Raw genomic sequence first — 5,247 nt, 5'->3', positions numbered from 1 at the left:
GCCGAGGGCCGGACGCACAGCCGGGAGGCGGAACCGAGGGCCGGACGCACAGCCGGGGGTGGTGCCGAGGGGCGGAGCTGAGGGACGGACGCACAGCTCTGGACCTAGCAGGCCGGATGCGGACACGTGGGACCCACCCCCAGTGCACCTGGGAAAGTCTGAAAATGCGCCAACTGGACGCCCTTCAGGTTCAATCAGTAAAGAGACTCAATGATGTCCTAGTAGATGCCAGGCTCATCAGGCAGCCCCCGGCAGGGTGAACAAACTCTCCCAGGGGACACAGCACACAGCCCGGCGTCCCAGTCCCCGCCGGGACGAACTCAAGTGTCCCCATCCTTCCTTGTCGGGGGCCCATGTGTCTCCGTCCTGGCTCATGGGCCCCGCTGCGCTGTGAACTCCTCAAACTCCCCTTGCTTTCCGGCTGTGACAGTTCTGAGTGCAGGCTGGGTGTCTGCAGGACGCCCCAACGTTGGGACTGGCCTGATGTTTGTCTCAAGGTGAGACTGCTCTCAGAGCCTCCTTAGCTTCTGAATCAAAGCAGCACCTTCCTTGAAAAATCCACATTCCTATCTTTTTGGGGGATTCTGCAACTGCCAAAACAAGCAACCCCAAACCCTGCCCCAACTTTCTAACTTCAGACAACTGACTAGAAGGTTCCCCAAGCACAGGGGGCCTGGACATGCTGTATGGCAGCCACTCTGCCTTTCTGGGCCTCTGGATGGGGACACTGGGGGGACCTGGCAGCTCCTGCCCCTCAAAGGTCACAGTCGCACCTTCAGCGTTTGTGTTTCTGCCTATTCCTGACCTAAGCAACAGTCAGCGCTGTGAAAAGAAGGGCGTGGGGGCACCGAGCCCATCCGGGACGCACGCTCTGAGAATGGCCCCAGGCCCCCCAGGTCTCACTGCGAGGAGGCTGTGGGCCGAGCACTGCACAGCCCCTGGCCACCTCTGCGGAGAATGGTCCCAAAGACAAGCCCAGCTTAGCAGGAGCCCCTCCAGGGGTGTGTCTGGACACAGCCTGGGGTCTCCCACAATGCCCCACACACAGTGGATGGCACAGCCGCATGGGTCACGCTGAGCACTGGCTGTGGCAGGAGGGACCTGGCTCCAGAGTCAGAGCTGGCTCAATGTCACATGCCCACTGGGGACCCCATCCTGCCACCTCCCTGGGTGCCAGGCTCCACTGAGGCAAGCAGGGAACAAAATTGTGGGGAACACAAGGGCCACTACCCCTCCTTCAGCCTTAACTCTGACAATCTCAAGGGGCTCTGTGCGTTCCTTTGAGATTCTATAATTAGGAATTCTGAGGAGCTCAGTTTCCATGGCAATCTCGCGCCTTGCACGCTGACAAGACGTAGAAAACACATTTTAACACACTAAGCTTGGAGCAGCAGGCTGGGACAGGTGACAGCCCTGGGGTGTGGGGGCGGTGAGGGAGGGGCCGTGTCCCTGGCAGCAGGTCAGGGGGCACTTGAGGGCTCCCTGTTCCCTGGACACGGCACTGCTACATGGGGTGACCAGCACAGCCCAAAGCAACGCCAGAGGACAGGCCTGCGGTGTCCAGACAGGGGCAAGTCAGGAGCCAAGCGACATGCAGACAGCCAGGTGCCTCCTATGGTGGCCCAGGTCAGTGACCAGGAAGACGGGATAGTGAGGTGCCCTTGGGACCCGGGGTCCCCAGAAGCCGGGGTGCAGCTGTCACCAAGGGTGCGGGTAAAACGGGCACTGCCACCTCCAGACTCCGCGTCTTCCCTGGGCAGTGACTTCCACTGGATTCTGAGCTCCAGGAGCTAGGGGCCGCCTGCCTTCCTCTCCAGCCTCCGCGGCACAGTCAGCTGCCAGCATGTCCTGGGCAAATCGAGACATGAGAGTAGCAGCGACCACCAATGCATGTCCAGAGCTACCGTGTCCCGGCGCTGCCCACGGCCCAGACGCTGGAGTTCGGGGTTTTGGGTGGGACTCTCCACTTTGCCTCACTCAGCCTGGTTGGCCATCAGTCCACAAACTGACCTGCACCCTCTACGGTGGGCACTGGGCCACCCTGGCAGGGGACTGTCAGGAACAACAGGGCACACGGACGCGGAGTCCTAATAAGCCACCAAAAGCCGCAGGAAAACGCCATTCGCCTATTTACTGATGCAGAGCCCCCGAGCCTTGGCTACCCTGCACCAGGGTTCCCACCGCCTTTCCGGCCGGAGCGCCCCCGGCAGAGCTGCCTATCAGTCCTTCCTTCCTTCTGCACTGGAGAGTGCCCGCCATGCAGGCACCGTCAGAGGGGCTGAGGGCGGTGGGAGACAGGATATGGGCTGGTGGGATGGGCCAGCAGGACCGGAGTGTGAAGAGAAACAGGGAGGAGCACCCGAGGACCCGGGTGGCCCAGAGCGGGGGCGGGGCAGTGGAGGCGCAGCCCCTCCGAGGGACCAGCCCGGATGGCAAGGCTGAACTCAGACTTCCATTTCTAACTAGGACCTATTTCCCAGCTGAAAATGCGACTGAGAACATGCTATGCTTTTAACAGGGACTAAAGAATAACACAAAGCCATAGAAGCAGATGTGGAAAAAGGTTTCGGGCACCGCTGTGGTGGGGACTGGATGGCTGCCCGGGGCACAGGGTCTGTTTCGGGGATGGGCAGCCACCGCCCAGGCTCCCACAGAGGCAACCACTTCCCGCTTCCTATAGCCACTAAGTGCAACCACACGGCACAGAAGAGCTTGAGAGAAGAGGCACAGCCAAGGCTGAGTCCGGCTAACGGGGAGCCGAGCTCTGCTGATTTCTGTCCTCTCACATCCAGGTACATGGGACACCCAGACCCCTGGGAACAGGCAGGGCCTGGCCCTGTGGGTGCCAGGGCCATGTGGTGTGGCACGGCACAACGGGTATCACAGGGACAGGCAGGTGGAAGTGGGGCCCAGGAGGGATGGGTGGGCGTGTCCCTGGGACGATGCAGCAGCAGGAGGGCTCCTCAGGTAGTGGCGCCCCTCGGGGAGGTGACCCCAGGTGAGGGGCGGGCGGCAAGCCTGGGCCAGTCTCACAGTCCAAGCCTCAGGTCCCCTTGTGGTGGAGCTGGGCAATGCCATTCCCCAGCCATGGGCCATGGCCACAGCGTGCAGCTGCCCCCATGGGTGGCTCTGACGCCCGAGGCCTTGGGCTTGCTCATCTGGGGTCTAAGCCAATCAGACGAGTGCATTCCTCGGTGATGTCATGGGCCCAGGGTAGCCAGATGACCGAGACATACAATCAGCTTGGAGTGGGCAGGGGGCAGGGTGGGCAGGGTCCCCACACAGAGAGGCCAGGGAGTGAGCTGGGCTACCCACCAGCAGCACATGGACACATGGCGGATGAGCTGCCCATCACCTGTAGCCAAATAACCTGTGGGCAGCACCCGCCTGGGCCACTGCCCCAGCCAGGCAGCCCCTGCAGCCCAGGCCAGCAGACCAGCCCGCCGAGGCCACCAATGCCAGCAGACTTTGGTTTTTAAAAGTCTATGAAACAGAGCCTTGTTCACTGAGGAAGAGTTTCCGGTGGAGGAAACAAACAGGCCTTGGCAGCCGGGTCTCTGGTGTCTGCTGCCGGCAGGGGCAGGAACCACAACGGGAACACACGCTGGATGCTGTGTGAGAGGCCCCGCAGGACCCCCGGGGGACGCTGCCCCAGGCAGCCTTGGACAGAGTGATCGGGCAGCAGCTTCAGGACAGGGCTACATCCTTGGGCCCTGGCAATCCCACCTGTGGGAACTCAGCTGCCTGACGCCTTCCCACAGTGGCCAACGTGGACACCTGGGACAGGAACTGCACTCCGTGGAAAGAGAAGGAAGTGGTACCTGTCGGCGAGAAGCAGCCAGCGGCTCCTTCCAGGGAGCAAATCCCCGCGTGGATGGGAGGAGATCCTGGCTTGGACGCGTGGCCCCCGAAGGACAGCCACTGTGACATGGACTGCCCGAGGGGCCCTGAGCAAATCTGATGGGGAAACCTGGTGCTGCCCTCCGCCCAGGCTCCAGCCTCCTTCGAGTACTCGGGCCTACCTGCAGAGGAAGGTGGGGGCACCACAGAGCCCGCTGAGTTTTCCTGGGCTCCCTGGGAGAGTGTCGAAGGTCACAGGGACCCATGGTCACTCTGCATCTTGTGGCCAGCCCAGGGCCCCCTGTCTCCCTCCTCAGGGGAGCAGGGCTGGGACAAGGGCCACAGCGTCTGGTTCCCAAGAAGCCAGGCCCCCCACAGTGCCCTCTGTCCGCAGACGCTGTTGGCAGCCGTGCGGGAAAGTGCCCCAAGAGATGTTTGCGGAAGGAATTACATCCCAACAGTTCGGCCTCACAGTCAGTTCTGCTGAAAACACCCTAATTTGTTGTAACATAAATCAAGGTTTTGTGAAATGACTGAGAGCCTGGCCGGTATTTTCAGTTTCCGTGGAAAGATGTATGCCAACTTCCAAGCAGTCGGCTGTAAATAAATTCACACCAAATACCACCCCTTCTACGGAAGACTTTTTGTTCTGGATTCACTAACACAAACAAACACTTCAATGCCAACAAGAAGCTGCTCACTGCTGAGCTCCGTGTCCCCCACCCGAAAACAGACCCGAAGGGCCTGGCTCACAGCCACACCAGCAAGGCCGCGGTGCGCACGTGCAGCTGAGTCAGAATAACTCAGAACCAGGAACTGAGCCGCGAGGGGACGCCATGCACCTGGTGGGAGTCCCAACCTCCTCCCATGAACAATCCGTAAGAGCCGGAAAATGTGCAAAACCGTGTTGGAGGCATCTGAGGAGGCGGCGGCGCCAGAGAGATGCGCCACTAGGCTGCGCGTGTGCAGGCGCCTGAGGACCCTCCAGAGGCCACGCAGAAAGCCGGGCCGGCCATCCCACCGGAGACAAAAACCAAAACCAGGGTTCAGGGCCGCTGACGCCACCAAGAGCCACGACTGCCTCAGTCAGCTCAGCTGCCATGCAAATTACCATGGGCTGTGCGGCTTCAATGACAGGCATTTACTTTTTCACGTTTCTGAGGCTGGAGTCAGGATGAGGGCACCCGCAGGGCTGGTCTCTCCTCGCCGGCTGGCGGCCGCACGCTCACCATGCTCTCACGTGGTGGGGAGAGCACAGGCACAGCCTCTCTTGCGTCTCATCCTCTCATCCTAGAAGGGTAGGATTTATCCTACCACAGAGGCTCTACCACCATGGCCTTACCTACCTAACACCATGACCCTAACTAACTACCGCTGTGGCCCTAACTACTACCATGACCCTAACTA

The 5,247-nt window shown here is 60.9% G+C and overlaps 1 protein-coding gene and 1 long non-coding RNA gene across 10 annotated transcripts in view; both read right to left on the bottom strand.

Annotated features, from left to right (window-relative positions):
* Positions 1-5,247, bottom strand: part of PRKCZ (protein kinase C zeta) — a 125,145-nt gene that overhangs the window by 52,387 nt on the left and 67,511 nt on the right. The window contains exon 1 of one of the 9 annotated variants that reach the window (XM_032262154.1): positions 698-706. The exons of the other annotated variants lie outside the window; for them this stretch is intronic. The gene's annotated coding sequence lies outside the window, so the exon portion shown is untranslated. Of the gene's footprint in view, positions 1-697; positions 707-5,247 lie in introns of those variants that run through there. 9 annotated transcript variants of the gene reach the window in all.
* LOC116539316 overlaps positions 4,910-5,247 on the bottom strand; it is a 942-nt gene continuing 604 nt past the window's right edge. Inside the window, exon 3 of the long non-coding RNA XR_004263992.1 lies at positions 4,910-5,244. This is a non-coding gene — a long non-coding RNA (uncharacterized LOC116539316). The remainder of the gene's footprint in view (positions 5,245-5,247) is intronic.

This window comes from Sapajus apella, unplaced genomic scaffold, assembly GCF_009761245.1.
Source record: "Sapajus apella isolate SASKATOON/1434 unplaced genomic scaffold, GSC_monkey_1.0 scaffold127, whole genome shotgun sequence".
Lineage (NCBI taxonomy): Eukaryota > Metazoa > Chordata > Mammalia > Primates > Cebidae > Sapajus > Sapajus apella.
Note: the sequence above shows the minus strand (reverse complement) of the source record. Positions and strands in the feature narration are given on the sequence as shown.